Source organism: Pseudoliparis swirei, chromosome 21 (assembly GCF_029220125.1).
Source record: "Pseudoliparis swirei isolate HS2019 ecotype Mariana Trench chromosome 21, NWPU_hadal_v1, whole genome shotgun sequence".
In the NCBI taxonomy this organism is placed as follows: Eukaryota; Metazoa; Chordata; class Actinopteri; order Perciformes; family Liparidae; genus Pseudoliparis; species Pseudoliparis swirei.
In genome coordinates, this window is record NC_079408.1 from 6,693,635 (window position 1) to 6,709,130 (window position 15,496).

Sequence of the window (15,496 nt, forward strand, 5' to 3'; positions counted from 1 at the left end):
TGAAGCACTTTTCTTTAGCATTTAGAGAATGTAATCCACTCTTATCACTTATTGTAGATACTTCTGGGTCATTTCACTCAAAGGAACCTTCCTAAGCAAGAAAAAAAAATATTTAAACACAGCCCTAGTGTATATATTGACTTTAAAAAAACACATTGACGTGGCCTTCTAATCGTAGCGCTAGATCACCCTGAGGTGAAAAACAAAACAACAAAAAACATTCAGACTACAGTAGGTATTAACACTAAAGAACTATACGCTCAATATAATGAACTTTAGTAGAAATTTGTAGGTTAATTTTGTGTCTGTGTAGACAGAGAATGTTGCCTCTAGGAGAGTAGCGTGAAAAATATGGCTTTTTATTATTCAATGTAAATAAGCGGAGTGTTTTCTGCAGAGGCAATAATATTTGCTGAATATCTCCAAAAACAACAATAGTCCCTCGTGCCGAATCCCTGTGAAACCCATTTATTAATACAATGATGATAATACAACAGCGAAGACGGGAAGCCAGAAGACAATTATGTATCTCTTTGCAGAAAATGACCCTGCACTTTCAAAACAGGTAAACTGATCAGGACAATCGCTCTCTTGGAGTTTTCAAAAGGTGCTAAACGGGCCCAGAGAAGAGAGAAGAAGAAAAAAACAAGGAGAGGAAAGGTATTTTTACCAGTCAGCAAGTTCCCGAGCTCCGCCGCCCGGCACACATCACCGAGGAGCTCACTAATGAGGCCAAATGTTGTTATCAGACAAGCCCCCCCAAAACTCACATACCAGCACTATTCAACTTATATCTCTTTAGGGTATCATGTAGGAAATCATCCCCCTTACCAATGTTCCTATTTGGCCGAACAAACACGAGCCAATTTAATGAGGTTGTTTATGGTTGACCTTTTCTTGAAAAAAAAATTCAATTTTTACAGTGCATGCAAAAGCAGCACCCAAATGCCTTAACAAAGCAGAGCAGTATTCAAATGATGGTGAAAGAGGGAGAGGAGAGGTATTATTAGGACGTGCAAGACAATGAGTGATGTTCACTTATAACCAATCAGAGCCTTTCTGCAACATGCCCCCTGAATGATTAATCACAGTCAAAATATCTGTTTTTGAAAAACACAAGGCACAAACACGCCCTGACAAAAAATCTCCCCTACAATCAATATGGTCTCAGGTAATGAGGTGTCATTTGTATCACTCCATCTGGCAGCAATGATGAGAACATATTCCTGTATGCCCGTTGGCATGCACATCCTCTGAATGTCAACTACTTTTGGATTGCTGCAACTGGGTGATCAACTCATTAGATACAGTATAATGGACACATTCTTACCAACAAATGGTTATGGCCTTTTGTTTTATGTATTCTTAGAGACATTAGTTATATTGGCAGAAACCTGCATGAGTAACCTTTTTCTTCAAATATTGTCAGATTGTTGTTGAAAATGCAGGTAACAGATTGTTAATTAGATATGATTTTGTTTACAGTTTGAATAGTTACACATGTGAAACTGTACATTAGCATACACGGAACGCATTTACCGACACCAGAGGGAAAAAGAATATTGCTCCATTGACTTTGAAGTGCTTGAGGGGCCTCAGTTTAACCTTTAGTGCAAGTGGACATTTGTGTCAAATTTAAAGAAATGACAAAGTGATTTAGAAGGTGAATGACACGTACATGAGGTCACTGTGACCTCGGACCTCCAAAATCGGATCAGTTCATCTGAGAGTCCGAGTAGGCCTTTAGTTTGAATTATGTGGAAATTCCCTCCAGATGGTTCACGAGAATGCACCTGACAGACTATCCGAAAATATAACCTTCTTTTCTCATATTTCTCAATGTTTGGATATAACAGGCCTTAATTATGTCTCTGTCTTCAAATTTGATAAAAGAAGAGTTATTAGTGAGTCTGATGTAAAATAAATGCAGAGGAGAATTTTAAAAATTGCTTTTCCCGCCTTCAACAACTGAAGACTAACATTCGGTGGTTCACTTTGTCACTTATTTAAGTCCGATTGAAATGGAAATTACAACATCTGAAGCGTCTCTGCTGTTACGTATTCACCAGTAAAACAGAATATTCGAGTAAGGTGCCCACTTTTTGCTCAAAAGTCAGCAGACTTGAAATGGAGCACAACACTGAGCTACAGAGAACGACGGCTCCACACACCCCTCCCCTGCTTTGCTCTCTTTTTAAAACCAAGGATTTAGATTGAAAGAATCACCCAAAAATGGGCTGGTTTTGAATAAAATCTAATTTATTCTTTAAAAAATTGCACAATATGATCGAAGGATTTTTAATTTCATCACGACTTAAAATCAGACCTGACATTTCCAACAGATCAAAACTCATTAACTTGAGTTGAGGCAAGAAATTAGCTTTATTTCGGAGTCCTTAAAAAAACATAATCTTATTTGACACCCCAAAACTATACAAACAGAAATGTTACGCATTGCAAAGAGATTCCAAAAAGGTAATATCTTCATGTCTCAAACTGAGATGCCAAGACACAATGGAGTAAGTGTACTACCTCATTTGACTGACTATTCAAGAACAAATGAAAATAGATGAAAAAAGGGGCACAGCACACACAGATAGAGGCATGAAATATGAAATCTTAGGGAAAATGGAAAGAGATGGAACGTAAAGTCACTCCAACCTTTACACATCCACTTTGAGGCGTCGCTGTTGTCCTTTAGACTCGAACTGCTCCTTTCAAGACGATTTGAAAAGCAAACCCAGGCTGTTGATGACTTTATTTCAGTTTGTGTGTACGTTCGTATTGGTTTTAGAGTCGTCTGAGAAGCAGCAGCAACAGTGCATCTAATCATAACAACAGGGCCTAAAAATACACAGGTAGATCTCTTCTCTGCAGCCGCAGGGACCCGACTTCAGCGTCCGCCGAGGGAGCTCGCTGACTAATGAAGTTGAGAAGCTTAGAGCAATTAGACACATCAAAGCTCGAATCTGAAAATTAATTAGGCTCTCCAACTCTTTCGGAAGGAGCCTCCGCTCATGCGGCGGCTAATTAGCATACCGCCATCAAAACACGCAGGTGCCCGTGTTGTTGCTGCTAAGACCAGGTCGAGAAAACGCGCGTCGATCAAGTTTCCCCCCCCCCCCGACAGTTAAAAGAGGGGAGTCGTCAAAACAGGCGGAATGCCATCGGAGAGCGATGCGTGTTAGTCGATCGTCCCGTGGGTCGACTGACTCGGTCATCAATGGACGCGCTAACAATTTGAATGCACCATGAATGGTCTCAGTCAGCCTTGAAGCGTGAGGCGCTGCCATTTGGAGTCGACGCGGGATCTATTTGCTCGCGGATGATGCACGTCGTTGGCCTCGTATTACGGTTTCTTCGACCGTGTATCAAAAGCTCCGTTAAACTCGGGTGTGTCACATCAAAGGGACTTTAAGGTCTCCCTGTTACGTTTTTAACGTCAAAAGAAAGCGCCGACGCTCACTGAACTCGCCGGTCGTTTTCAGAAATTCATTAGCCACCCCGATCCGTTTTTTTTTGTTGCCGTGTGAAGTCACATCAAAGCGTAGGCAATCACTTCCCCATCTGCATTAATGAAGGGCTCCTTCAAACACAAGTGCTCATTATGTAAATGACCCCCCCCCCCCCCATTGTCCTCTTTCTTTTTTTTCAACCTTACGCTAGACGGTTGTGTAAATTCTGGAAAAAGCGTTATTTATTAATTAAAGAGAATGGAGAACAATGGTGTTTCTAATATTTCGTACATTTCCTTGTTTTAGCCTATTTTGAGATGACAAAAAAAAAAAGGTAAATAGTGCATAACTTCTCATTGATCTGTTATATGACAGTAATCAGGGATTCTTAACCTGTTTCCTTGAGATAATATATTAATCATTTCCCTCAGCCACTCTGCTGTGGAAATTAATGTAGCCCAGTATGTTTTCCCTTAAGGCTGCACTTTGATTAATGAGCCCGCTTCACGCTGTGCTGCAGTGCCTCGACAGGGGAAAAAAAATGCATCCCAATAAAAGTTACAAAAGTTCCAAAACTAAACACGTCCATCAAGTCTACACAAGGCGATTGCCGCGATTTAGAGTATAACGGTTACCGGAGTTCTTTTGTGGAAAACAGGAGACGGAGTTGAGAGAATCTCTTTGAGGCGATAATGATTCAAACGCAGTAGGCAGCAGGAATTAAGTCACAACTCAGGTTTTTACAAGTCAACACAGCGGAGGCCCGGAGGAAAACAAAGTTCAGACCCAGGGTGGGAGATAAATCCCAGCTGTAGACAAAGCCGATGTTTCTGTGTCCCTGCTCTAATCTGTCTCCCTCAGCCCAGTAAGCTATTAAAGGCCAGACAAAGGCAGTCCAGAGTTAAGCACCCTGTGGGGAGATCTTATTTACAGTGTAACTGCCACTTTGAATGCCTGCCACCTCTGTCTTGCTCATGTGCTTCCTGGTTTCTACCCTCCGTCTACAAGGTTTTTTTTTCTTCTCTCCTTCTCGTCTGATTCTTCACCACTTCCATCTGCTGCTGTGGGTTTTTTAATCTCAAGCAGCTCGAAATTCCATCTTTCAGCTCGACTTGCCAGTTTGAAAAAGGTTTGGTGTTCGACTTCTTGTTTCTGACTTTGGCTTTTAATGGAACTATTGTTCCGTAGCAGGCGTATCCCATTAGCTTGGGCTGAGAGTGGAGAGAAACATAAGTAATAGGCGTCCGCTCTGGCCATTTCTTTTCATACTCCTTCCATTAGGAACGCACCACCTACCCGGACCGCCAACTACATCTTCACAGCAAATGGCAACAGGTTGAGATTTGTTGCAAGCCGATTGAAATTGTTCAATCTGCAGGCGGCGTTACCTTTTTCGTTCTCCAGCCTTCATCTGTTACGTCTCTTTAAATATACTTTTCACTGTCTGGGTGCAGACCTGGCTGAAACTACTCACTTAATAAAAAGTCCTATGCTTTAGATTCAGTACACATGTGGGGGGATAAATAATTCCGACCTCGGGCCAGGAGCTTTTTCTTTTTTAAAGAAAAGAAAAAAAAGATCAATATGACTGAGCTTTTCGCCAAACTGTCAGCAAGAAAATATACCCGGGGATGATTTCATCATTTGCATAGTGTGGTACCTTAAAACAACCTGACACAAGTAATAAAAATGTATTAGCTTGCCAGGACATGAGGGGCTGCTATGTTGTGCTGAGTGTGTTGCCTTGCAGTGCTGAATAAGCTAAAGCTCTAAAAACTTCCCCCTGGGTTCATGACATGATTCTACCCGGGATTGATCTCATAATTGTGAGACTGACACCTCGTGTGTGGTGTTGCACACATCTCCCACCCAGCCACCTCCTGCTTCCACTGGCCTGAAATTGTTCTCATTGCTGTTAGTGCGCTCTCTGAACTCTCTGTTGGTGAACATTCCTATTCAATTAATGTTGGGAAAAAATGTCATTGTAGCAGCACTGACAGGTAGGAATGTTAAAGTATGTTTGGAAGCGAGTCCTTTATTTATTTTGAATCAAACTGAACAGTTCCTGCTGGCAAAGTATCAGAGGCAATAATAATCACCACCTAATTCAAGGCTTCCAACAAGTTCATTATTAGTGGATGAGAAAAAGTCAATTAGCATTCAGACCATCAACATTATTCTTTTTCATTCTGTTTTACAATAATGACTAATAAACAGTTTTCTCACAAGGAACTCAGACATGTGATCTGAGCATTTAACACAATTACTATTATAAATATGTATTTCTGTATTAAATGGTTAATATATAAATATATATATTATTATTATAAATGATATATTATTGTATTATACGGTAAATAACAGTATAATATAAATGTCTTCACAGTTGAAATTCATTTGGAATATACTTTTCTGATTTTATGAATGGGTGTTTATTTTTATTTATTTAAATGTGTTCTCTGTTTTTGTCATCGTTGGTTGATTCAAATCAAAATAAAAAATGTGTTTAAGAAATATGTTACAAACAGCAAAGAGCAGGCTCAATTAATTGCTTCTTAACATTATATGATAGTCATGCACTGCAAACTTTGTGATACAGACTAAAAAGACTTACACCAAGAGCCACAGACACTAGAATACTATCGCAGAATACTCATTTCCCAGGGACATCTATGAGCTGCGTATTGATAGGCTTTTGGGAAGGCGACATGTCAGCAGATGAAACAAAAGTTCAGATGAAGTACCTCAGAAAACCGCGGTGACAAGACGCATCTCTCAAGGCCTAGCCAAAGACACGGTACATGGCGACCGGTTGAACACAACAAAATGACCTGGCTCGAAGACAATCCTAATGTATTGCCCAAACATAAATCATGGTTGAGCGGCTTTAAAAAAAAAAAAACACCTACCCTTTACCCCAGTCTGCACCAGAGACATCCACGGTAGGCAAGTCAGTCATTGTTCAAACATCGCTCAACGACTGCCAGCTACGCCTCACCTCTGTTCCGTACAGATGACGTGAGCATGAGTCGTGTTTTCTTCTTAGAAATCGTTGAAGGTGTTCTAAGATGGTGAGAAGTGGGTTTTTATATATTTTACTGAAAAGCTAAACATTTTTTGGGCACATGTAGCTGACAGTAAGGTTGTCTCCCCACCCGGCGCACGCTCAATCACTTCCAATGGGCAGTATTTGACTTCGCAGGAAATGTAGGACAGACCACATAGTGGGTGATGTGTGAAGAGGTCAATTGCTGGGGAAGCACTAGCTGTTATGAAAGCCAGCTTTTACTCAAATTAAACCCCCAATGATAGAAACATGTTGTAACCATCAATACATCTCATGTGATGCCAAGCTGCTGAATGATGGAGGTCAGGAAATAACGCACTAAATTGTGGAGATAATGCATCAAATGTGAGCATGTTTAAAACATCATTATCCTTCTATGGCTTTGCCGTATTATTTCAAGGCACGTGGGATATAATAGGGATCCAGTACAACTCATTGCCAAAAATATTATAAAAACTGCATTTTATTCAGCAAATAAAGTAGGAAAGTGCTGCAGTCTGAAACTTTTATAAACTGAAACAAACAGTGCAGGTTGGAAATTGTGCAAGACTAACAGTTGAAAACAGATCGAAATAATGATTTGCAGCCAAAGTATTTGATGTTGTAATTAGCTTTCCAAGAAAGACCACCAATAAGATGCTTCGCACTCATTTAGGCCGAGTGATGCCAGCCAACAACACAAACATCACATGACCATAACCATGGGTTTCTCCTTGTAAAGACATACGGCTACATACTGGAGGTGTGCTGGAGCGAGCATGACACATCAGCAATAAAAAACGATTATGGCACGGCGGTTAAGAAACACAGCATCACAGAAAAATAAAATAAAAATGACGCTTGTCTAACTGAAAGAGAAGCCAATGCACCTCTACAACCAACGTCGCACGTATACATCCAATGTTTTCTCGACTGAAGACCTATACCACATACTATGGATACTGTAAAAAGCATGAAAAACCCTAAAAAAAGACGTTTACCATACATATCATTTGATGGTCTACCTAAAAAAGAAGTCAATCTATTGTAACATCCTGTTCTGTTTCTCCTGTGTTCCGTGTCTCCTATGTCTCCTCTGTGTCTTCTCTGTCTTGATTGTTTAATTCCCTGCACCTGCCCTCAGCCACTCTTGTCTCGTTACTGTCTGATGTCGTACACCTGTTCCCCCCCTATATATTGTGTGAGTCTTTCCCTTGTCTCCTGTCGGATTGTCGTCTATAGTTCTGTGTCCTTTTCCCGTCGTCCTGTCCGTATTCCTGGTTCTCCCTGTTGACCCTGCCTGCCCTGAACCTGGATTCTCTGACTGCTACTTTTGGACCTTGTTGTTTTTTTGTAACTTTTGCCTCATTAAAAAGCGCCTTTTTGTTATTCATCTTGAGTCCATCTTGTTTCTCTGCGCTTGAGCCTCACCCTGTCACAAGAACCTGACATCTATATCCAAATAGATTAGAAAAAGTGATTTAGTCATGCTTCACATTAAACCAGGCAGTCACTGAGCTGACCAAATTGAAAAAGAGCGCCAAAAGACATTAGAGCAGTTGGGCTCTGTGGCCTTGCGGTATTTTTAGAGGTGGCACTATTGGGGACTAAGCTAACGGAAGACACAAGCGAACATGAGATGGAAGTTTCGCTTATGGCAGAACAAAATGTGGCAAAGATGCATCCTTGTGAGCTGAAATGTTTGGGGGAAAAAGGGGAAGAGTGTAAGTCAAGGCCAACACATACACAATGACTGTGTCTCGTTAACTAGCTAAGATGTAGGGATGGTTGTGGAAAAAACTAAACTATTAAAAACATTTAAAAAAAGTCATGGTAAAAAGCTTATAAAATAATAGCAATTAGCTGCACTAATAGCAACAAAACACAATTTTTTGTGTGTCTAACTGAAAAAGCCAATGCCCCAATCTTGTACCATAAAGACCCGCTTCTAGAAGGAAATTCTCATCAGTTAGACATCAGGTTGGCTTAGCAGCCTCTACAGCTGGACACGTTTGAGACTTTACAAAAGGCACTGCAGCCGAGGCCATTGAGGCCCAGACATGGCACGGCAGCCAACATGACTCAAAACAAAATGCAAACAGAAAGCAGGGGATTGGGCTCTTTTTAAAGACGTAGGCTACAGACTGGTAAGCCAAAAGCCCAGTCACGGAGAGGCTGCCAAGTCAAGACCTTTTAATGTCTGGCAGCCAAGAAAATCAAGCAATACAACATAATAAAAAAACTGTACGCAAATAGGAAAGACTTGGACTGCTTGGAATTAAGTATCAGCATCTCTCTTTCCACATGAAGCTCTCTGTTGCCTGGTCAAAGTCCTTATGCTAGGCTTTTTCTTTCATTAGAAACTCGAAGGCCAGAGTAGAAGTTCGTCATCATAGTTTAGGGTATTTTATTTTTTGGCAAAAACTAACTTCATTAAAACATTTTTTTACAAAAATAAAATTATATATGCTGAATAAATGGGCGGGGTTATGCAAACCAGCCACTAAAGTCCTCATAAACCTGCACTTTTTTATATTTGTTTTGTAGAGTGCTATAAAAAACAGTTTTAATAGCATTAATATTATGATTAATACATTTAGAATGATCCTATTTTTAAAATTATATTTGTTATGTTTTTTAAACCTCTAAGAACTATGAATTGCTTCTTTTTGTTTTTGATGTTTCTCAAAGTGTAATATCTCAAAAATGTAAAATTCTTAGGATCACATGTATAACTGTATATTACCACAAACAAATTGCATTATCTCTTTCTCTCAAAGCCACTGTCGGGGCACCCCGCCCTGCCATGCATACTCTCACACACGGCCAGACACAAGGGAAAGCTCCTCACAACAGGCATGGGGACATCTCTCCACTGTGATGTGGAGAGGCATTATCGACCCTTTCTATCTCGTGATAAAAACCTCGGTGCGGGGTGTCGTGACAGGGGTCAGTGTCAGGACAGAGGGTGAATGTGTAAGTGGATGGGATAGATTGAGGGATAGGAGGGGTGACCCCAAAGGCCAATGGCTGTCAAGACGCGGATTGCGTGGCCAACATTATAATATTACATGTTTACACTCATGCTCCACACGCCCTGCTGCTGTTCAGGGTGGACCTGCCGTAGATTGACTTTAGTTGCGGATGAGCCGTAACCGGGCTCCTCTCATCCTACAAGAGTAATTAGTCTCTCTTAAGAAGATAAAAATGTAACGATCAATCTCATCCCAATCCAGTGCTCGACTTTGGACTGATCAAAAAAACATAAATCAAAGAGTATTACGAATGGGAGGGGCTTGGCAAACTTCACATCCAGACTTTTGTTGGTTAATAGGTTGCATTAAGCCCATCAAGTGGTGTGGTGCGTGATAAGCAGTCTCGCGGGCCCAGTATGGGGCCTGAAGAAGCGCTCATAATGAATGGTTGGAGCACTGCTGATGCTTGGCAATCATTAACAGCCTGATAATTACTCTGGAAACCTCGGTGGATTGTGTGTACGCGTGTGTACGTGACGCAGATAGAGCCATTACGATGTGTGAGGCCTCAGAGAGAAACCGATAAGCATTGTGTGTGTGTGTGTGTGTGTGTGTGCTCTCTAGAAACGTCCTACTCTGGCTTCGTATTCAAATTCATGCTTACAGTTGCAAATACGACGAATGCAATGAGTGTGTTGAAACTGTCTCTGGTAGTGCTGCTGTTGAACAAAACAATATTGGCATGATGGATGCTGTGTGTTTAGGGCTTCTGTGAGGCAGCTAAAATGTTCCCACCAACTGCTCATTTTTCTTTCATGTGAATGACATCAAAACAATGTGCCGTCCCCACTTTTAGCTCGAATGAAAACCGCTCGCTCGAGTCTAATTTTGAGAAAATTTTCCCCCACATTTATGCGCTCGAGACACATGTTTGGATCTCTTCATTCGTCAAAATTTGAACACTAACTTGTTTACTCAGTGGGTTCATTATTATTCACATGCTTTTTGTATCGCTGACCCAAAATATGTCTCTATGGAAACAAACCAATCATCCAGCATTAGAGACAGCGTCGCATAAAAGACCGTTAAGAGGACAAAGCACGATAACACTCACGGAGCTCTCAAACGGCTCCAAATGATACAATAGGCACCTTATATCTGGGAAGGCAAATCATTAAGTCCCTTAAAGACTCCAATAAAACCCCCGTTTATCCATAAAAACATATTTTTAATCAAGCAAGACACTCTAATCAAAGCAGCCATTCTGACGCCATGTGTGTTCAATCATGCGTTTAATCTGCTTTAAAACCAACATTTAAATCCTCAGTGTTCATGAAACAAAACTAGACTCAGTATCGTCACACTGTGGAGCCCAAAGATGTCACATTGACTAGGATTTGCTTGTGTATATCCTTTTCTTCATCTCAGGACAACAACAAAACAAACACCAGCTTGTCATATTCCACAATACAGCCCTCTCAGTCACATCTAGTTCAGATCAACAATGGCCCGGTGCTTTGTTTCATCATTCCAGGCCCCAATGTTTGGCCACCGTCCAGAGTGGCGTTGCAGTGATTGAGATCCCAAACAGTGCTGGCCCGCCATGGCTAGTTTAGTCTACCAAAGGCTAATTGAATCGTGCAAGGCTGCAATAGCAGTGGACTGGAGGAATGCTGAGCTGCGGGGGGATATGGCGAAGGTTTCAGCCAGCAGCAATTAAACAGAGAAATGATGCGTGAAATAGCATGGAAGAGGGAAGGGGGGATGGGGGGGGGGGGGGTGTTAGTGAAGTGAGAGACTGTACAGCAATGTAAGGGGAACACAGTTGAGGTAGAGAGACAGAGATGGTGGTGGAATTAGAAGTTTTATGAAAGAAGGAGAAGACTGAGGCTTCAAATTTGGCCAAGCTGAGGAACCAATTCTAAAAGTAAGAATGCAAAGTCAGTCTATTCTGCAAATATGTGTGACAACGCTTCCGACATCTCACGATGTAGGGTTTCAAACACCTGCTCAAATCTGCCGTCCACAAAAACCGTACGTGTGAAAAGACAATCACGGGCTGCCAATCTGAAATGTTTCGAGAGAAAAACTAAAACTAATTAAAGAACATTTCAAGATTGTGAAACTTTTGCTGTCCCACTAATCGATTTTTCCTCAAAAGCTGACATGTCCAATTTTCAAAAAGTGCAGCTCAAATCTTTTCTTTTTCTCTATCGAGAATTAGGGAACTCATTTTCAAATGAAACCACATGTAGCTGTTTGATTTGTCGTTTGTATTTCACTTGAACTGAGAGATGGTGGGTTCAACTTGGTTAAGCAATGTCTGAAAATGTCATTGCAGGGTTGAGTAAAATCAACCATATAATGTCCATTAGAGGCTCTAAACTGAAGCTACTCAACTCTAATATGTGTTAAAGAGGCGGTAGGTGACATCACCTGGTTCCAGTCATGCTTAGTTGGTGGAATTAAGCGTCAACATACGCCAACGGCCTCTTAGCGTACTGTAGCTGCCCCTTGTGATTGAATGTTCTTAACTTCTCCGAAACCCAATACACACACACTCTCTTTCATCACTTACACTCCCGGTCATCGTTTATTTCTCATTTGACATTTTTAAATAGTCATCGTTTTTAATCGCATTGTATACCTGAGTCGTATATATTTTATTATTATATTATATATTTATTGTATATATTGAGATACCACAAGTCCTTCCTTCCTTCCTGCTGCTGTCAGGCTGCACAACAAACTGCAGTAGATTGCTGGAGATCCTGGCAAACTCAACACTTTATTCAGCACTTTACTTTACTCAGCACTTTACTTTGTTTTCCCCTTGTATATTTTGTATTAGTATTTAGTTTTTTAGTATTTAGTTTTGTGTTTTTAAAATATTTTTATTAATGCTCTGATGTGCACCGCTGCTGTGATTTTTGAAATGTCCCCATTGTGGGACGAATAAAGGTATATATCATATCGTATTTTAATGGCTCTTAAAAGAAATGTGTGGTTGTCATGCTGTCGGAAGAAGAAAGGAGTGCGCTCAATTCAGTCTGGTTGAAAATATTTGGAGTAGTCTGTTTGACACTTGAGTGTTCAGTGGTTGTGTCGTCTATTTCCAACTGATGCCAGGGCTTGGGAGAAATGCCGTAGAGATGATGAGCTTTTTTGGGGGGGAAAAGAAGTTTGTGATTTCTTGGATTTTTTTTCCTTTCTTCTGCATCTTTACACACGCTTGTTAAGGGTTCATCCGAGCTCCTATCAGCAGCCACAGCTGGATAGAGAGCTTTACACACACACATGCATACACACCCACAAGGTCTAGGGATTCAGGAGTTGGTCGAGGAGAGGGTTTTAAAAGGCATAGTGTGGAGACTCTTGGAGTACACTCAAATGTCAGTGACCAGAGCGATGTTAAGTTACTGGATGACTTCTGCATGGACTGTGTCTGTCTGAGCTGCCACCGTGCATATGGTCTAATGAGAGAAGCTCTGTGAGGCTGCACTGTGGAGAATCCTCCCAAAATTGGTCTTCGACTTTCAAAATGTTACACGAGCGAGAGGTAACTTTAGCCTGAAATCAACTTCACACTTCTTTCCACAAATCCAAACCAGGTTTATGTGCAAAAGGGGGGAAGTTTCCTGCCACACGGATACCTACATGTGCTTGATATACACACACACATTAATCCAGTTTACGGGCATTTTGCTGTACTCCATGTTTGGATTTTCTGTCACAGCTTCTCCTTGGACAATTGTTTAAGAGGAAACTGAAACGTGAAATAAAACAGAATGGAGGTTGTTATGGAGAGGTGTGGCTGCACAGCAGATCCATGACCTCTGTGAGCAGGAGCTCTCCAGCTGCCCGCATTCTCATCCAGCTGCCCTCCTCCCCTCCCCCCACTTTTCCATCTAATCCTGCCAGAGGAGTTTAATTTACTGCCCAGAGTTCCCTCACACAATTTCTTTAAAAGTACATTTTATGAGACTGCAATTCCATTTCATAGTGGGCCCTGTACAGTAAATCCTATTTGCGAAGCGTCATATGCGGTCACATTAACATGACAAAAGTACCGGTCTGCAGTCATGTGCTATGCTCTTGGCCATATTATCGCCTGCTGAAGCGTTTTATAGGATACCAGAGTGCCAACTCGTGTCCATCAGGAATGTTGTGGTGGCCACTATAGAGGCATGAGTGTCGATGAAATGGGAGATAAAAGCTGCACAGCTACACAAACGGCCGCAGAGAACAAATATGAATCAATAATATCACAGCGCTCCCGCTAAAATGTTGTCATGGCACCGTAAACTGGATCAAGGCATCAAAGCAGTGAAGAGATCAAAGAGTGCACATGTACAAAGGGCTTTTGAAGAAAGTTAGAAACTGGTTTGCTCAGGACAAAACGGCAATTATCCATATTGTAATCCTTACAGTACGCTGCCAGATTGAACTGTACGGATTACAGGTACTTGAACCCAAAAGCACAACTCGGAAACAGGAATGCAAGAAGAGGATCTTTACTCGTCTTTTCAGGCAGGGTCAAAACCGGGTGGTCAGTCAAATAGGGCAACACATCCAAAAAGGGGGCAGGGAAAACTCTTAGGTCGGGTAAACAGGCAAACAGGGTCAGAACAGAATCAATATTTGGAATACACTGGAGAGCTTGTCAATAACACACAAGAAGAACAATGAAGACAGAACTACAAACAATAATCCAGCTGGAGACAAGTGAAAGACTGGCACGATATATAAGTGGGAAACACAGGTGTGCGGCATGAGACACTAACGAAAGGGGCTGAGGGCAGGTGAAGGGAATTAACCAATCAAGGAGACACAGAACAGGGCGTTACAAAATAAATAGTTAGTTTACTTTTTTTAAATCGATTCGACTTTAGATGAAACATGTGCCTTTTTTTACCATATACATTTTAAATAGAATCCAAATCCGTCAAGGTTAATAAACAAAACTGAATTTAATTACACAAATATGAGCTTCCTCGGTGTAAGGATCAATGACTAAATCAGTAACAAAACTTTAAACCAATGCATGCAATTTAAAAGTTTTGAAAAAGTCATAAATATACAGTCATAACTATTTAGGGAAAAGACAGGCATGGTTTCTTTTGCTTTTGCAGGTTCCAGATGGGGAGATGGGGAGTTGGGAGCCAGAGCCATATGGTCGTGTTTCATCAGCCCATTTCTTGTCATTAATGAGCTGTGATTGATTGTATCATCAGTGCTGCAGTGTGTTGCACAGGTACAGGATGAAAGCTGAACAAAAAGTGTTAAAGTGAAGTGACCTCTGACCTTTATAATAGGGGTGCACTTCGTTATAGACTGATTCTAGAACCCTTCATATATAGGATTGTCAAATAAAAACGTAATCTAATTAACGCTGTCTAAAACATCTCTCCTATATATGTAGATGTGTGTGATCATTAAAGAAATAGTCAAGATGTTTGTTAAGATACTTTTAACAACCGATCATTTTTTAAATTTAGTTAGATATCCAGTTGAAATGAAGCTGTAAACAGCTGCTGGTTAGCTAAACTAGCTAAATGGCTGGAGACAGGGAGATATCGAGCCTTGCTCTGTCAAAAGGTAAGTTCATTATTACTACTACCAACACCTTAAAGCTCAACATAACTCATTATATTTTGTAATTTAAACAAAAATGGGACAAGTTGTGGTATTACAGGGAGTAAATTAAAATAATGTAATTATTCATGCACTAAAAGAGTAAAGGAGTCTGGATGGAGCAATGTGTTTTGTGGAAGAAGTCTCAACACCAGGGATGCATTTAAGAGTATTTATTTGACAGTAGGAAGCGTGTGTCGAGTAATGGAGGGGGCGTTTCCTCGAAGCGCGTATCGAGGCTTGCTTCATTTAGGGGAGGAGCCAAAAATGATGACGTCCGAAGCCTCGCTGCCCGGCTGTACCACGTGACTGCTTCGGGAAGTGGTTCAGATTTTGCCGGGAGGTTTGACAGCAATATAAACCCCTCAGGATCCATTCAACATGTG